Consider the following 19,177-nt stretch of genomic DNA (forward strand, 5'->3'; position numbering starts at 1 on the left):
ATATTGTACCATTCTGAGATTCCAAGTGAAGGGTTGGATATAAATCCAACTCCTCCTCCACCACCACCGCCAACTTATGGTGACCCCAGAAAGGGGCTTTCAAGGCAAGTGAGAAGCTGAGGTGGTTTGTTTTTGCCTTCCTCTGCAGACTCTTCCTTGGCATTCTCTCTTCCAAGCACTAACCGTGCTTCGCTTCCAAGATCTAAATGAGATCAGGCTATACCGTGTAGCCTTCCCTCCCAGTTAAAGTAGTTCAGTTAGTTTAATTATGAATGTGTAGGCTAGGCTGCTCTGAAAGGTGAAGTCTGGAGAGGGTAAAAATCTTTTTTAAAAAAATTGACACATTTTGCCTAAGCCATATCTTAGATGTCTCAATTAACTTTATTTTTCCCATTGTTGTCCCTCCCTTGCAAATGACTCGTTTTATCTACAGACACCGAAACACATTAATTCCACTGGGATTGTATTCTTGGCTGATCAACTGCAAACTTGGAGGGAAGTATAAACACCTTTTGGGTCACTGCTAGTGGGGACCTTTCAGCTCCGGAGTGTAATTAAAAGTGCTCGGGAATGCAGCTAACTTCCCTTTCCAAAAACAAACGGGATGTTTACTCTGAAGCAAAGTATTATGAAAATATTTGGAATGCTTCTTTGACTTTAAAAAGTCCAGTGAAATAATGTTCTGCATGTTTTTTTTTTTAAACTGCACTAGGTTTGCCAGGTCCCCCCTGGTCACCATCAGGGGATGAGATAGTAGAGTTACCAGATCGGGAAACTCCTGGAGATTTGGGGGTGGAGGCTGGGGAGGACAGGGACCTCAGTGGGGTACAATGCCATAGAGCAGGGGTGGCCAAACTGTGGCTCGGGAGTAGGGTTGCCAAGTCCAATTCAAGAAATATCTGGGGACTTTGGGGGTGGAGCCAGGAGACTTTGGGGGTGGAGCCAGGGACATTAGGGGTGGAGCCAAGATCAAGGCTGTGACAAGCATAATTGAACTCCAAAGGGAGTTCTGGCCATCACATTTAAAGGGACGGCACACCTTTTCAATGCCTTCCTTTCATAGGAAATAATGAAGGATAGGAGCACCTTCTTTTGGGGCTCATAGAATTGGACCCCCTGGTCCAATCTTTTTGAAACTTGGGGGGTATTTTGGGGAGAGGCACTAGATGTTGTACTGAAAATTTGGTGCCTCTACCTCCAAAAACAGCCCCCCCCCAGAGCCCCAGATACCCACAGATCAATTCTCCATGATTTTCTATGGGAATAAATCTCCATAGGGAATAACAGAGTTCCCAGCAGACATTTCCCTTCCCTCCCCCCGCTTTCTGATGACCCTGAAGCGGGGGGAGGGCCTCCAAACCGGGGGATCCCCTGCCCCCACCTGGGGATTGGCAACTCTACTCGGGAGTCACATGAGGCTCTTTCACGCATATTGTGTGGCTCTTGAAGCTCCCACTGCCCCACTTGAAGAAGGCATTTTTAGAATCATTTCTCCAAGCCAAGCCAGCCGGCAACTTGGAGAATACATTTTTAAGTTAAAGTTGCTTTCTTTCCAGCTCACCCTCCCTCTCCTCCTTCCCTCATCTACTTGCTTTCCTTCCTTCCTCCTTTCTTCCCTTCCTGTCTTTCAGCTCTCAAACATCTGACATTTATTCTATTTGGCTCTTAGGTCAAGCAAGTCTGCCATAGAGTCCACCCTCCAAAGCATCCCTTCTCTCCAGGGGAACTGATCTCAGTAGTCTGGAGATGAGCTGTAATTCTGGGGGATCCCCAGGTCCCACCTGGAGGCTGAGCAACCAATGACCTGAACAGGCTACTGTGATCAAAAAGTACTAAGTGCTATTAACAAACAATAGAAGAAATTTAATCTTACAGATGTGTCTATAAATCGATATATATAATATAAAAAGCTTCAAACACAACTTCACAGTAGAAAATCATCTTCAAATCCCAGAAAAAAAAGTTGCAACAGGTTTGTTAACTTCAACTTCTTGTTACATACGAAGATGTCTTCAGGCTGGGATTTATCAAAATATTACAAAGTCAGTCAAGACCAGGGCTTTTTTTGAGCAGGAAAGCACAGGACTGCAGTTCTGGCTGGCTTTGCATCAGGGGGTGTGGTTGATATGCAAATAAATTCCTGCAGGGCTTTTTCTACAGTAAACCTTATGTGGAACAATGGTGACATCAGGGGTGTGTGGCCTAATATGAAAATGAGTTCCTGCTGAGCTTTTTCTACCAAAAAAGCCCTGGTCAAGACACAATCTCATTCTTCTTTACAAAGGGACCCAAAGGTCTCCAGAAGTTCTTTCAAACCAGCACAAACGCTTGGTTGGGCCAGTTGGTTGTTACAAGTTGTTGCATAACTAGCATCCTGATTGGTCAGTTCTTACAGGCTTCAGGATCCTGGTTTGCACTGAGTGCCTGCCTCAAGCTCAAGCAACAGGAATCTAGTGAGATGCAATATACAACATAGCAAATACATAACACCCACCAGTGATTCTATTTGCAATGGAGAAGTTGCCTGTTTGTCGCAGACATGACTAATCAGAAAATAAAGCTAGGGATCCTCAAATTGGCCACCAGCTTCAGGATAATAATGGGAGCTGCAGTGCCGGAGATGGAAGCCATTGGGATATCCAATTAGACTTGCCAGTTCTGGGTTAGGAAATTCCTAGAGATTTGGGGGTGGAGCACAGGGAAGGCTGGGTTTGAGCAGGGACCTCAGTGGGGTACAATTCCATAGAGTCCATCCTCCAGGTCAGCCATTTTATCCGAGGTAAATGGTCTCTGTAGTCTGGAGATGTTGTAATCTTGGGAAATCTCCATGTCCCTCCTGGAGGTTGGCAACCATAACTCCAGTACAGCATGCCCCTCTGCTATTTGCAATGGAAGTAATGGTTGCAAAAATGCAGTGTGAGCGTTTGGGCTGGTGAGCAGAGCAAGAAGGGGCAGGTCCCTCGTAATGCATACTAGATCCAGAAGGGCTGTTATGAAACCAGGATGTTGATATTTCCCCTCTTTCAGTTGGGACTGCGCTTTCATTTTAAGGATCAGGTATACTGTTTAGAGATAGGCATAGAAGCAGCTTTCTGCTTGGATGCTCAGAGAGCCCCTGCCTGAATGGAGCGCCTTTCAGGAGCAGCAGCCCCTCTTCTTCTCTGATATCCATCTCTTCTCTGATAACTTCCTGGTTTGATTACTGCAACACCTCCTATGTGGAAGGGCCTTTGAAGATGGTTCAACAGGAGCATCAGCTGTTCCAGAATACAGCAGGCAGACTGCTGACTATAGGGCTGACCATGAGAGTGATATTTCCCCCACTATTCTGAAAGAACTCTGTTGGCTTCCTGTTTGCTTTAGGGCTGGATTCAAAGTGCTGGCATTGATCTCTATGATCCCAAATGGTTTGGTGTGATATCACTTCCAGGAAAACCTGGAAATGGAAACATGCCTCTCTAAGTATTGACTGAAAGGTCGCTGGTAAAATCAATGAGCTTTTGAAAATTTCTAGAGAGCATTGTGGTTTTACCAGAGATTTTTGGCCATATTAGGGTCTGTGTTATAAAATACCTGGTCTGTATTAAAAATATCTGGAGAAAATACCTAGTGTTAGAAAGGTCTGTGTTAGAAAATAGCTGGAGACTTTTGAGGGGGTGGAACCAGGATGTTGGCGGTTGGGGACGGGGGGGCTCAGCATGGTACATTGCCATAGAGTCCACCAGGACTTCCAAGCTCCCGGGCGGGGCGGGGTTCTCCCGCTTTGGGGGTCCCCAACCTGCCGGCCTGCAGTGGGCTGGTGGGGGGATTCTGTCCTGATGTTGCCAACACAACAATGTCACTCCTAAGTGATGTCATCATGCTGGCAACATTGCGTGCTGGCTGCTCTAGGAGCTTCTGGGGAAACTCTATGGTTTTCCCGGATGCTCTAGCAATTTGGGAGGAAAACTCTATGGTACACTGCATTTCTGCCGGAGGCCGCGGGGGACTGGGCAACCCTAGCATCCACGTTTCAAAGCAGCCATTTTCTTCAGGGGAGCTGATCTCTGCCAGCTGGAGATCAGTTGTAAATCAGAAAATCTCCAGGCCCCACTTGGAGGCTGGCATCCCTACATATCTCTTTTTTTGTAAGAAAGAGAGAGAGAGAGAGAGAGAGAGAGAGAGAGAGAGAGAGAGAGAGAGAGCGAGCACACTGGGCTTTGGGAGGTAGAGGCTTGCCCTTTCTAATTCCATTGACAGCAGCGGTGATATATAGGGTAATTTTATCTTAACAACCTGTGACAAAGGATAAGACAGTAGTCATCTTACATTCCCCAGACAGTAGGAGATGTTTACTCATTCTCACAGCAGGCTCCCCCATTCTTCATCTCGACTTTATTAGCTTGCCAGGAAACAGTAAACCTATAATTTAAGAAATGTATTGGCGAATTGGGGTGGGGGCGAAGCCTTTTGTTTGCTTGTTTGTTGGTTTCGTAAATATAGCAGGAGATCTGGAATCAATTCCCTCTCAGTCTTTGTACGGGATTCTCTCCCCTTCCCCTCATCTACATGGCAGGCCTCCCAAAAGGAAGGGCAGGGCAGATAAGTGGCCCTTCGTGTGTCCCCCCTGGGGGGCTAACTTTGTACCCTCTGGAAGTGTGCAGAAGTGTTACATAGGAAATGCAGTGAATGAATTACAGAGCTGAGTTGTTTCTCTGGGCACTGGCAATGTCCTACCATCGCTGTCTGTATTTCTTTTCAACCTGGAGATGAGGGTTTGACACAGGGCTTTTTTGGGGTAGGAACACACAGGAACTCAGTTCTGGCTGGCTTGATGTGAGGGGGTGTGGCCTAATATGCAAATGCATTCATGCTGGGCATTTTATACAAAAAAGCCCTGTGTGAAAAATGGTAATGTGAGGGGGGTGACCTAATATGCAAATGAGTTTCTGCTGAGCTTTTTCTACAAAAAACCTCTGGTTTTACATTATACGTCGGTGCACTGTCAAGGCCATCCCATGTATAAAACACAAAACAGGATTTCTGCCATTTCCCCCTGCCGCCACCACAGAGACTGGAGCACCCAGTTACACCATCCTCTTATCTGAGGGAAGAAATCAGGATGGCGATAGGGTTGCTAGCTCTGAGTTGGGAAGTATTTGGAGATTTTGAGAATCAAGCCTAGGACGAAGGAGAAGAGTTGGTTTTTACAGCCCACTTTTCTTTAAGGATTCTCAAAGCAGCCTACAATTGCCTTCCCTTCCTGTCCCCACAACAGGGCACGCTGTGAGGGAGGTGGGGCTGAGAGAGTTCTGAGAGAACTGTGAGTGACCCAAAATCACCCAACCGGCTTCATGTGGAGGAGGTGTGGGGAATCAAACCTGGTTCTCCAGATTAGAGCCCACCACTCTTAGCCACTATGCCACACTAGAGAGGGTTTGGGAAGTGGAGGGACTTCAGCATCCCATTAAGTCTACCCTCCAAAGCAGCCATTTTCTTTGGGGGAACTGCTCTGGGTCATGTGGAGATCAAATAGAGAGAGAACTCCAGGTGCCACCTGGAGTGTCACAGTAAGGAGCAAAAGCATGCAAAACTACTGTGGAATATTAATAAAAAGCCACTCAATAAAGAGAAGTGCCACCATTAAATCTCGTTCAGAAACTTTTAGGAGCAGAAACAGCTATAGAATAAATTCTCCTATATAAAACAACATAAATTTCATAATTTTCTAACACTATTATTCCCATATACAAATATCTTCAGCAATCAATACAAAATTTATCAGAATACCCTGTCCATTCACATTCCTGTGTGCATGTCAGTTTCCAATTTCAGTAGCTTCAAAGACGATCCGTCTGCTCCCGCGGGATGAATTAAAGTGCTAGTGCTCACAATGATTCTGTTAAAGTAGATTTCTTTGCAGTCTCTGGAAATTCTTTTTTACTTTCCAAACTGCATGTTTGATAGCTTTATATATTCAAAAGGATGAAATTCAAAAAGTGGGTGCAGCAAAAAGCCTCTGACGGGAATGCTAGCATGTGTTACCGTTTCCGATTGACCCTTCCTCAAAGAGACATTCCCCACTCATCACTCCACACTGGGGCACTCACACAGCACTAGGCATGGAGAAATGGTAACTCATGCTAGCGTTCCCGTCAGAGGAGCGTGTGCCAAAAAAGAGAACTTCATTGCTACTCATGCTGTGCATTAGAATGTGAATGGTAAGAATATTTGGATGTGTACTTTGGAATGACTCCTGGAGAAACCTATCTGTGAAACACTATCCTGAGCTGGCAGAAGTGTCGACTGGTTTATCTTCTTGTGGAAATTTTTGTTCCTGGAGCAAGCTGTGTCAACTCCATTGGAATTTTACTTGGGTTACACCTAGCACTTTGTTGTGATCTTTAAAGTGACTAAGAAATTTAAGAAACAACAGGTGTAAAATCAGTCAGCCTGGAAGTGGACAGCATCTGTTTTTTCTCTGTTGGAGAGTGTGTGCAATTTGTATTGTCTGTACTGTATTGTACTGTAAGCAAATTTATTTTTCATAATTCTTGTGCACAGTAGTTTTTGTTCTTCTGCTTGACACACTGTATTCCTGTGAATTTTGCTTGTATGTCCTTTGTAAGGCTATTAAGCTCCCACCGGGGGTGGGGGATCCCCCAGTTTGGGGCCCCCAACGCCCCCCCCCAGCATGGAACAGGCTGCTGTGGGGATCCCAACCCCCAAAGAGCCCTATTGTTGCATGACATGCCCTACTCAATGATGTCACCCGGAAGTGACATCATTGCACTGGGGACACTAGGATTTGCAGTAAAACTCTATGGTTTTTACAGCGAATCCTAGAGCATCCCCAGTGTGACATGCCCTGTGCGATGATGTCACTTCCAGGTTGCATTCTAGCTTTCTATCTCTCTCTCTCCCCCTAAAATAAAAAAAAATTGTTGGGCCAATGAAATTTGGATTCACTTATTTTCTTAGTAACTCGGAAGGGAATTGAGAGATGAGCTAACCTCTAGCTTTTAATTTCAACCCTAGGAAGTTTCCCCTTTCCCCCCCACTTTCTAGCTTGCTTCCGTCAGTAAAATAAAATTTTCTCTGGCATATCCTTAACAGCTGGTTTTATGTACTCCAGGAGTTGGCCATATGGTTTGGATGCTTCACACCTTCTGGCAGCTCTCCTGCAGAGCGTGGTATTCCTATTCGTCATCCTCTCAGTAGCCGCTGAGGGCTATTCAGGAGGCCTGCTCCACTTTACCTCATGCATCAAAAGATTCTTTGCATGCTGCCATGAAGAGGCCATCCAATGGCATGAAGTGTGAACAACTAGGCCAAACTCACAGCTATGCTCTGTTACGATGCACATTATTCTGGGAAACGAAGGGGAATGAGGTCTTCTAGGCACTTTTAAAAGCAGTATTATACTAACTTACTACTACTACTACTTCAAATGGCTCTTTTAATGTGTAAAGCGCAGCCTTCTTCTTTCTGTGCATTGCCTAGTTCTCCTCACCCATCTGTGATGAAACACTTCAAAGTACTTGTAAGACTTCACATGATGGAGTATTTCTCCATATAATCCTCTGAACACATGAAGCTTCTGTCCACTGAGTCAGATACTTGATGTATCATGGTAAGAACATAAGAACACATGAGAAGCCATGCTGGATCAGGCCAATGGCCCGTCCAGTCCAACACTCTGCCACACAGTGGCCAAAAAACCCAGGTGCCATCAGAAGGTCCACTAGTGGGGCCAGTACACTAGAAGCCCTCCCACTGTTGCACAAAGAATACAGAGCATCACTGCCCCACTGATGGCACCTCTGCTCCATATGTTTACCCAATCCCCCCTTGAAGCCTTCTATGCTTGTATGATTAGTATTGTCTACTCTGATCTCCTGGAATTAGTGCTCATCTCGACTGTACAGAGATATTTCCCCTGGAGAAAATGGCTGCCTTAGAGAGTGGACATTATGGTGTTATACCCCATGAAGGTCTCTCCACCTTTCAAAACCCATCCTCCTCAGGCTCCACCCCCAAATGTTCTGGAATTTCCCAACCTAGTGTTGGCAACCCTACCTCAGAACAAAATTTCAGGACACTGCAATGGTGGGTGAGTTGGGACTTGCCAGTAGAAGTCAGAACTGTATGGCTGAGTACAGAACAGACCTGTGTCTCCATGGTAACAACCCAGAATGTAGAAGACTGCAGAGGCCTTGTTAGTCTATGATGCCCTTGTGATATATAGCTCTCAGTGATAGGCCTCTACCACAGGTTCAACTGCCCCTGCCTTTCCTCTGCCCCTTGGCATCTCTCCATCCTGGGACACCAGACAAGGGGCACCCTTATCTGTGTGGTGGAAAACAGTGTCACATGAAAACAGGCTTTTATTATCTGGCAGGAAATAGCTCTATAAAAGTTGAACTTGCCACTTAAACATTAGACATGTTAGAGGCTTGCTTCTGGAAATCGAACCAGCCTGGGTGTTAGGCAGATAGGTCTGATTTGGCATCTGCCGGCTGCAAATATATTTTTGCTTCTGGATAGTCCTGGATTTTACTGCCACAGAAACTCAGCGATATCACCTTCTCCTTCCGCACCCCTGGTCCGCAACTCAGTGTTAAAGCAAAGTTCTTCTGGGAAACAAAGAGGTGCCTGTTGACGGATAATCCTTGAAGACTGAGCTTTGTGTATAATGAAAAGGGGGGAAAATCATTGAATGGCATTGGCAGGAAACACAAATAACTCTGGCTAATTTTTGCAAGTGTTTTTCAGCTTTGATAATGAGCCGCATTGAACAGTTCTTTCTTTGCTGCAGCCAGTAGTTAATAGGATGTGTTTATCAAAGTAGATATTCCAGGACACAGTGTTATATAAGCGGGGTGGTGAAGGACCTAATTAAACAACTTGTAAGGCAATAAAAGGGGGGGAGGTACAATCAGGCACCAAGTTCTTACATGTGTATATTTTTATACACTTCCCCCCCAAATGCATATCTCAATGCTTAAAGTTCTTATACTAGTGTATATTTTTGTACATTCCCACCCCCCCAAATGCATATCGCAATGCCCTCAATACCGGGGGAAAGCTAGAATTCCAAGCACCACCTCAGTAAAAAATGCAAAATTTTGAGGAAGGTTCCTAGGGAGGATGGAGCTTGGGGAGGAAATGACTTTGGGGTGAAACTCTAGGAACTTCCATAAATTCTATGGTAAAGACCACTGAGATACCGAGAGATTCCTATAACATTACTATGGAGGCCATTTTCTGGCTGCTTTTTTCCGCCCCCTTTTCAATTGCGTGAGGGTGCAGGATCAGGGTTGAGGGTAGATATTTACCTGCCTGAGTGGGCAGATGGCAAGCCTAACTTGGCACAGAACAGTGAGGTGCATTCCTAAGATGTGATTCCATAAATCGGATCATGTACATATTCCTGAAGCTTTCAGTGCCTTCAATTAGGGCTAGGCCTACCAGACCTCCTGCTATGGCAGGAGGTGTCCCATTGGCTACCCTCGTTGCCCACCCCTGCTCTGAGCAGCAATGGGAGAAATGTATTTTAAAAGGCAATGTTGTCTCTGCCACTACATCACTTCCAGTGAAAACTTAGAAGTGACAAGGCAACCTAGGAATAGCTGGAAACTCTATGGCTTTACCATAAGGCAGTTCCTGGAGCTACTGTACTTCTCTTTTGGGGGGTTTATTTATTTTTATTGGAGCAATTTATATTCCGCCCTTTCCCATGCTGGCTCAGGGCAGATCACAGTCATAGTAAAACAGTTAAAATACAACAATAACTTAATAATATACAAATTGATATTGGGTGGAACTGATGTATGTGATGCAGACTGAATTGATATGGAAGTGATGTAGTGATGCAGACATTATAACCCCTATGTCCCCATCTCCTCTTGCCAGTTGCCAGGCATGACACACGTGTTGCAGAGATGGTTCTAAAGGCGAGACAGTGATGTGTCCTACTACATCACTGGGCAATGTTTGAAGCCTTCCTGCAGCCTAAGGCCTCCAGCTTCCTTTAACTTGAAGCCTTCCTGTAACTTGTAGCTTCCAGAGGTACTTGGGTTTTGAAAGCTCTTTAGGCTGGCAGAAGGCTTCAGACATTGCTCACCGGCATGGTAGAATCCAGGCCAATACAATTAGGTGAATTGCACTAACATATTTTGATTGTGCTCAGTAAAAGTTTGTTCTGGTATTTTGTATGTTTTGTACAATTTTTTTTCTAAAAGCACAGCAATATATCTACACAAGCCAGGAATCTGCAAGGACTTGCAGGGGCCATCTGATATCCTCCCCCCCCCACTTTCTCTTTTCCCCCTTCCTTGAAAGCCCCCATAGCAGAGCCCATAAGCTTTTCCTGCTTTCTTCTCTCCTTCCCATGCACCAAACCACCCTATCTTTTATCTGCTCCCTACCTTCAACTATATTTATTATTTTGTTCACCCACTCTCACACAGTTGTCTGGCGGTTGCTGCCAAGCCTGGCCCCAATGAGTCCCCTTTCAAAGGCCAAAGCAGCCCTGATTCCTCCCCTGCCTCATACTGACCAGAAACCAAGGCTTGAAAACTGGCAATACTGTATGGTTGCCTAGCAACAGCCACTGATGATATTTGTTTCTTAAAGCTAAGCTTTTATTATTTTGGGGAGCTTTAACCAATAGTGCATTTCTTTTTTAAGAGTTCAGATTTTCCTGGAGACTTGGGGCTAGGCCCATGACTACGGGGGGCTGGTGGTGGGGTAGGCCGCTCCACCCATTCCCCCCTTCTACCTGTATGGCCTCTGTTTTCCCCACCACTCTCACAGCCCCACTCTTGCTGCCACACACTGGTCACTGCCGCTTTCCCCGCCGCTCTTGCTGCCTCACTCTCCCCATGCTCTTGCTGCCCCACTCTCCCCGTGCTCTTGCTGCCCTGCTCTCCCTGCCCCACTCTCGCTGCCATGGACTGGCCACTGCTGCTCTCCTCACCGCTCTCGCCGCCCCTGCTCTCGCTGCTGTTGCTGCTCGCGCTGCCCCGCTCTCCCTGTGCTCTTGCCGGCCAACTCTCATCGCGGCTCTCACTGCCCCACTCTCACTGCCCTTGCTGCCTCCTCCACTCTCCTTTTCTAGTTATCTTTTAAAAAAAGTTTGTGATGTCATTTTGGGCCCCAGGGCCCCTCCACATAAAATTTTATTCCCTGGGCCCCCCCACCTAAAATTTTCTGGCTATGGGCCTGCTTGGGGCATTTTCCAGATTTGTAGAATGATCTGTCTTGTGTTTTCACTGCTCCAAGTATCCAAAGACTCAGCCACACTGAAAATTAGATATGCTGATATTTTTAAAGAATGCAATAGACTCATTCTACTCTACATCTGGCTATACTGTCCTTGGAATCTGAGAGTTGTATATGCTGGTTTCTTGGGGAGGAGCGGATGTAGGCTTCTTGTTTCAAATGTGGGTCGTTTCAAATGTGCTGTTGTAAAGAGTTTCATATGTAAAGCAGAGACATAACTGCAAGAAGGGAACTGCTGAACCTGTCCTCCTCATGCTGCCCCCCCCCCACATCTGTCAAGTGCCCCCCTCCCAGTTCAGATTATTTCCCTAAATAGAACAAGAAAGGGGTGAGGAGAGGAAGACAACAAAAGAGGGAGGGTTTTTAATACCCCACTCCCTCCCTTTTATAGTTGCTCTAAGCCACCTTTAGGAGCTTTTAAGGCACATCTTGGAACTTGTTGTGTATGAGGACTCATGCTTATGTTCCTTTACCAGTGTTCCTGCCTGGCTCATTGGAGCCTTGAGGACTGAGCTTGGGGACTCTAGAACAATGGGCAGTAGGATCCAAATCCCTACTGCCCTGGTCCAATCAGAAGCCCCCTGCTGGTTCAAACGATCCAATGGCGTTCAAGTGCAGGAACCCAGGACTGTATATAGCTGGCCCATTGGCCTAGTTAGGCAGTCTTCTTTGGTTTTAAACAATTTATTGGTAGCATATGGTTACAAAGCTTTTCTATTTCTTAATTTTTTTTTCTTTTTTCACATTAACCCATATGACATTTCCATCCCCCCTCCCTCCAATGTTGACTTCCCCGAGGTTATAAGTTCAAATCCATACTAAAGGCACTTCTGACTGCACAAAGTTCCATATATATATTCTTACAACTAAAAAATTGTCCAATATTTCTTTACTTTCCAAGTTTTCTCCATATATCCTTTAAATTTTCTCCACTCCCTTTTGAATATCTCTAGATCATAGTCTCTTAGTGTTCTAGTTAATTTGTCCATTTCGCACCACGATAAAACTTTCATGGTCCATTCCCATTTCTCTGGTATTTTTTCTTGCTTCCAAAGCTGCGCGTACAAAGTCCTAGCAGCTGATAACAGGTACCAAATTAAAGTCCTGTCTTCTTTTGGGTATTTTTCTAATTGTAATCCAAGTAAAAACGTCTCTGCAATTTTCTTAAAATCATAGCCCAAAATTTTGGTGATTTCTTGTTGTATCATCTTCCAGAATTCTTTCGCTTTTTCACATGTCCACCACATATGGAAGAAAGAACCTTCATGTTTTTTACATTTCCAACATCTATCCGACATTTTCTTACTTATCTTAGCCAATTTTTTCGGAGTCATATACCACCTATACATCATTTTAAAACAGTTCTCCTTAATGCTTTGACAAGTTGATATCTTCATTGAGTTCTTCCAGAGGTGCTCCCATGTTTCCATTTGTATTTCTCTATTCACATTAATTGCCCATTTGACCATTTGAGACTTTACTACTTCTTCTTCTGTAGACCATTTCAATAATAACTTATATACTTTTGATATCAATTTTTCATTGTCACCTAACAGGACCCTTTCCAGTTCTGTTTGTTCTCGTCTAATTCCCTCTGATTTTATGTCATTTTCCATCAAACTTTTAATTTGTTGCATTTGAAACCAGTCATAATTGTTATTTAACTCTTCTGAGGTTTTTAATTCAATTTTGTCTCCTTGAATCTTAAGCAGTTGGTTGTATGACATTTCTCTTTTTTCTTCAGAATCAGCTGTTATTTTTATTACTTCTGCTGGCACTATCCATAGTGGTTTTCTCTCGTCCCCATATTTCTTGTATTTTATCCAAGTATTTAGTAATGTATTTCTGACATAGTGGTGAGAGAAAAAACCATCCATTTTATTCTTCCCATAGTACATGTATGCATGCCAGCCGAATCTGTTTCCGTGAGCTTCTAACCACAAAGGTTTTTTGTCTAACAGCATTATCCAATCTTTTATCCATGTCAAACAAACTGCATCGTGATATAGTCTTAGATCGGGAAGTTGAAAACCTCCTCTCTCTTTGGCATCCGTTAGGATCTTCATCTTTATCCTTGGTTTCTTTCCGGCCCAAGTTAGGCAGTCTTCTTTAGCCACTAGTTACCATCCTGTAACTCAATAAAGAGCTATGATCACTGCAACCGCGTCTCCTCTGTGCATTGAGCCCACTATATTATGGAACTGCTAGGATCTACTTTCAGTTCTTTAGCACAGTCCTATTTCTGCAGCAGTGGTCAGGGTGTTGGGCTAGGGTTTGGACAACTCCGGTTTAAACCTCTATTCTGCTATGAAGCTTGCAGTGTGAACTGGAGTCAGTTGTTTTCCCTCACCCTAGCTTAATTTACAGAGCTGTGAGGATAAAATGAGGGGAGGGAAATGATGTACACCAGGTAGGGGTGCCAGCCTGCTGGTGGGGCCTGGGGATATCCCATTTTTACAACTGATTTCCAGCTGGCAGAGATCAGCTCCCTTGGAGAAAATGGCTGCTTTAAAGGAATCGGTTTTATGGCATTGTACCAGTACCGGATCTACATGTTTTTTGAGGGGGGGGGGCAAAATTAAAAAATGATGCCCCCTTATGGGCCATTAGGCTTCCCAACCCTCCCGCCCTGGCAGGGGACCCCAGGATTTCCACCCTCTTCCCCTGCTCCCCAAAAAAATGGAAGCCGGGGGAGAGGGGGGAAACGGAGCTGGGGAGCGGACGAGGCCGCCGCGCCGCACCGCTGCCGCCCCATCCCACCGCAGTTGCTCCTCCGAGATGGGCCCAGGCTGAGCCCATCTCGGAGGAGCAGCCAAGAGGTGGCAGCAGCGCAGGGGAGAGCGAGGCAGGCCAGGAGCATGGTGAGCCGCGAATCCGGGCCCTTCTAGGACCCGGACTTGCGGCTCGCCACGCCCCTGGCCCGCCTCCACCCCCCCTCCGCTTCCACCCCAGAGGCGGAGCGGGCGAGGCCGCCGCTGCCGTCTCTTCTCTGCTCGCTGTGGCTGCTCCTCCGAGATGGGCTCAGGCTGAGCCCATCTCGGAGGAGCAGCCACGGCGAGCGGAGAAGAGGCTGCCGCGCCGCTGCCGCCTCTTCTCCGCTCGCCGTGGCTGCTCCTCCGAGATGGGCTCAACTTGAGCCCATCTCAGAGGAGCAGCCACGGCGAGCGAAGAGGTGGCAGCGGCGGGGCGGCTCGCCATGCTCCCCGGCGCCGTTTCCCCCCTCCCCCTAGCTCCACCCCAGTGTCTCCTGGCTCCACCCCCAAAGTCTCCTGGCTCCACCCCCAAAGTCCCCAGATATTTTTAGGGTTGGACTTGGGAACCCTATGGGCCATTCTATTTTATGGTTCCATAGAATATAATGGACTCCATACCTAATTTGGTGCCCCCCTCCATTGGCGCCCGGGGCAAGCACCCCCCTCTGCCCCCCTAGATCCGGCCCTGCATTGTACCATGCTGAGGCCCCTCCCCTCCCCAAACTCCACCCTCTCTCAGATTCAACCCCAAAATCTCCTGGTATTTCCCAACACAGACCTGGCAACCCTAACACCAGGGGCCCCCAGCATAGTGTTCATGGGTACCATACATCTGCCAATACCATTCCTGGTACTCATCAAGTGTTTTTAGAAAGTGGGTTTTTGTCCAGCAAGGTTTCAGATGGGCCATTGAAGATTTGATTGGCTGTGTGGGTTTTGAAAAACTTTGCTTTGGCAGCAACTGCCACCACAGCACAACGATAGTCACTGTGTGACTGAAGTTAAGCTGTGGCAGCCATTTTGTGACTGGTTCCCCCTCCTACAGCAGTTGTTTTGTGGCAGCCATTTTGTGGCTGCACATACCATACAGCATCACAATTTCAACAGCACTTGCAGGCTTTAAAAAGTCAGGGATCCTTGATGTACACTGTCCCAAACTCCTTGGAGGCATGGCAGGACAAAAATGTCCTAAATATATTTACTTACAAAGAACCCCACTGTTTTCAGTAGGACTTATTCCTAGGTGTGTAGCAGCGGTGGCCAAACTATGGCTCGGGAGCCTCATGTGGCTCTTTCACATATATAGTATGGTTCTTGAAGCCCCCACCATACCATCAGCCATCTTGGAGAAGGCATTTCTCTCTTTAAACCACATTTCCAAGCCAAGCCAGCTGGCGGCTTGGAGAATGCATTTAAAGTTGCTTTCTTTCTACCTCCCCCCATTTATTTTTATTCCTTCCTTCCTGTCTTGCAGCTCTCAAACATCTGACAATCATGTCTTGTGGCTCTCAAATGTCTGACATTTATTCTATGTGACTCTTACACTAAACAAGTTTGGTCACCCCTAGTGTATAGATAGGATTTTAACCTCAAATTTCGGATTTTGGATTTGCAACGAGTTGGGAAGATTTGGCTGGCTGTTAACCCATGGATTTGGGAATAGGAAGGACAGGGGGTTGGGATATGTATTTGCAATAAACTCCATGAGGAATGGAGGCTGAGGCCCCAAAGCTATACTCTGAAGAAAATCACTCGACTTCCCATCTGCCTTATAACTGACAACAGTTCTTAAAATAGGCCTCCTGGTTGCTGACCATCCTCTCCTGATGCTGCTCTGAGAAGTCCTTATCATCAGCACAGAGGCAAGAGCTGGAAGAGGAGCAAACAGCTTTTTAACAGCTCTCTCATCCCAGTTTGGATTCTTCCCTGAGGTATCTTAACGGGCCTCGCCAAAACACATTTCCTGCATTTCGCCTCCTTTCTGTGTAATGTGCTGACTGCAAACCAGGGCAATTCAGCATCGTTTCCCTGCATTTCCAATAGCCAGTAACTGAGATGTGGAAATGTTGTGCAGCCCAATGCAGCCCTGTTAGTGCTAGGCCTGCCAGTTCCAGGTTAGGAAATACCTGGAGATTTTGGGGGTGGAGCCTGGGGAGGTCAGGTTTTGGGGAGGGGAGGGACTTCTGCAGAGCATAATGCCATAGAGTCCACCTTCCAAAGTGGCCCTTTTTTCTCTCCAGGTGAACTGATTTCGTTCACCTAAAGATCAGTTGTAATAGTGGGAGATCTCCAGCCACCACCTGGAGAACCCAATGATTCAACTGTGAAAGTAGGGTTGCCAATCCTCAGGTGGAGGCAGGGGATCCCCTGGTTTGGAGGCCCTCCCCCTGCTTCAGGGTAATCAGAAAGCGGGGGCGGGGCTGTTTTTTTGAGATAGAGGCATCAAATTTGCAGCATAGCATCCAATGCCTGTCCTCAAAACACCCTCCAAGTTTCAAAAAGATTGGACTGTGGGGTCCAATTCTATGAGCCTCCAAAGAAGGTGCCCCTATCCTTAATTATTTCAAGGAGGGAAGGCATTTAAAAGGTGTGCAGTCCCTTTAAATTTGATGGCCAGAGATCCATTTGAAGTTCAATTATTACCATTTTTGCACACAGCTTACCTCACAGTCACAATCCTGTTCCCTCCGCAGTGTCCGATCGGATTTCCCACCATCTGCGCCAGAGTTACAGGAAGTGCCGCAGCTTCTGCATAGCAAACGTAAACTGGGTTTTAGCGGTTTACGTTTGCTACGCAAAAGCTGCGGCACTTCCTGTAACTCCGGCGCAGATGGTGGGAAATCCGACCGGATGCTGTGGAGGGAACAGGATTGTGACTGTGAGGTAAGCTGTGTGCAAAAACAGTATATGTCTGCCACACTGTTGCTCCTGGTTCCACCCCCAAAGTCTTCTGGCTCCACCCCCAAAGTCCCCAGATATTTCTTGAATTGGACTTGGCAACCCTATGTAAAAGCTATGAACTATGTCTATGAATGAAGCTATTGAAATTGGGTTCCAGTTTACAGCCTGAAAACCAAGGAAGATTTGAAACACCTTGGAATATCTGGAATGGTCATCTTTTTTTATGAAGGCTGAATAGAATATTATATGCTTAATCATCCTCATATTCTTCATCATCCTATTGGAAAAGTGTGGAAGCACTGTGGACTCATATGAATGAACTTTAATTTATTAGGAGAGTTAAAAGGAAATTGTGAGAGAAGGTTAAATACTGGCTGAGGATTGTATTGGTGAGAAATTTGTTTTTGTATCTGAAATTTGTTAATGTACTTTGTTTATCTATATTGTATAAATACTGTACTAATTGATATAAGAATTTAAGAACTAAATCAAATTGGGAAATATTATTCTACTCAGTTGTTTCTTCATTGCCTACCACCTGGAGGTTGGTAACCCTATCAAGTGCCAGTGTGCCTATACTGGGCATACAGGGCCGGCTTGCCCATTAGACAAACTAGGTAGTTGCCTAGGGTGTCGAGAGGGGGGGACGCAGAATTGGGCTCCCCCCCTCCCAGTGTCCAAGACAACTGCTTAAATTTGCCTCCCCCCTGCAGCTGCCGCCACCACTGCCAGCCCCCTCCTTTTCCTTCCACCATGCTGTGCTCCATCCCCCCACCCCCCATCAGAGGAGTGTGCCATGATGAGGCTGGGCCCTAATGGCTTCGAGGCAGTCGGCATCTGAACATTTTTTGAAGAGAGAGCTGGAGGTTTTGCTCCCCCTCACTTCTGGTTCCAGAAAGGAGGGGAGAGAAGCCTCCTCCAGCTCTCTCTTCAAAAAAACGTTCAGATGCCAGCTGCCTCAAAGCCAGTAGGGCCCAGTCTTGTTGCGGCTTGTTCCTCTAATTGATGGGGGGGGGGGGCAATGGAATGCAGCTGCGAAGGGATGGTGGGAGGCAGTGGCGGTGGGGCGGTGGGCAGGGAGCCTGCCTGGGGCATCATATGCCCTAGGGCTGGCACTGAGTGCATGACTAGGATCTGGGACTCACAGGTTCAAATCCTCTCTATGCCCTGGAAGCTTGCTGAGTGACTTTGGGCCAGTCACTGTCTTTAGGTCTAACCTACCTCACAAGGTTGTTGTGAGAATCAAATAGAGGAGAGGAGAATGATGTAAGCTGCTTTTGGGTCCCCGCTTGGACAGAAAGGCGGTATATAAACGAAACAAGTGCCCAGTGAGTCAGTATTTCTTTTTTTTGCCAACCAGATGCCTTTGGGAAGCTGTAGGGTTGTAGTCAATGGCTGGGAATGTTTAGCTGTTTTTTATTGCTTTGTTTCATTGCATATATTATATCTGTTTATAGCACTGTTCTCTAATTTTGTAATTCAGCTTCACCACACTGCTGGTTGTATAGATTATACTATACTTGGTGGTGGAAAGTGCTTGCAATGTTTCTGGGTTCCAAAATAGAGACCAGAAGAACAAGAAGTAGTTCAGACTCCAACAAGTTTCTGCAAGAGTTCTCAACTACCTGAATTGCTTACTCGAACATGTGACCATCGGGAAGGTCTTCAGATTGACACAGATTGGAATATTTTGTAGGGTTTTTAAGGCAAGAGACGTTCAGAGGCGGTTGGCTATGGTCTGCCTCTGCAGAAGAACAAAGTTGAACTCCAGTAGCACCTTCAAGACAAACAAAAATATATTGAGAATGCCAGCTTTCGTGTGCACACTTCATCAGACAATAGTATGTGATGGAATTAGCAGTCCTGCATATACAGAGAGTGGGCAGCGAATTAGTATGCAAAATAGTGAAAATGTTTTTAGCAGATTAAAAGAATGACAAGTTGGAGTCTGGTAATCATCATCAGTTTGGGTTGACTGGGCAGAAAAACAACAATGAAGGCAATAATAATCAGAATTGAAGATTGATGTCAATGTCATTAGGTCTCTTAATTGTGAAGAGTAATAAATTAGAGTCTGTTGTAATGTTCCACTGGTCTCCTCTAAAGCATGGGTTGAAATAACAACATTTTACTGTAGAATGAAGCTGGAGTCTTCAAATACTAATACAGAAATACATTTGATTATAGTAGACCTCTCAAGTATGGATTAAACTAACAACATCCTAGAGAGCCAGTTTGATGTAATGGTTAAGTGTGAG

This window comes from Heteronotia binoei, chromosome 2, assembly GCF_032191835.1.
Source record: "Heteronotia binoei isolate CCM8104 ecotype False Entrance Well chromosome 2, APGP_CSIRO_Hbin_v1, whole genome shotgun sequence".
Taxonomy (NCBI): Eukaryota; Metazoa; Chordata; class Lepidosauria; order Squamata; family Gekkonidae; genus Heteronotia; species Heteronotia binoei.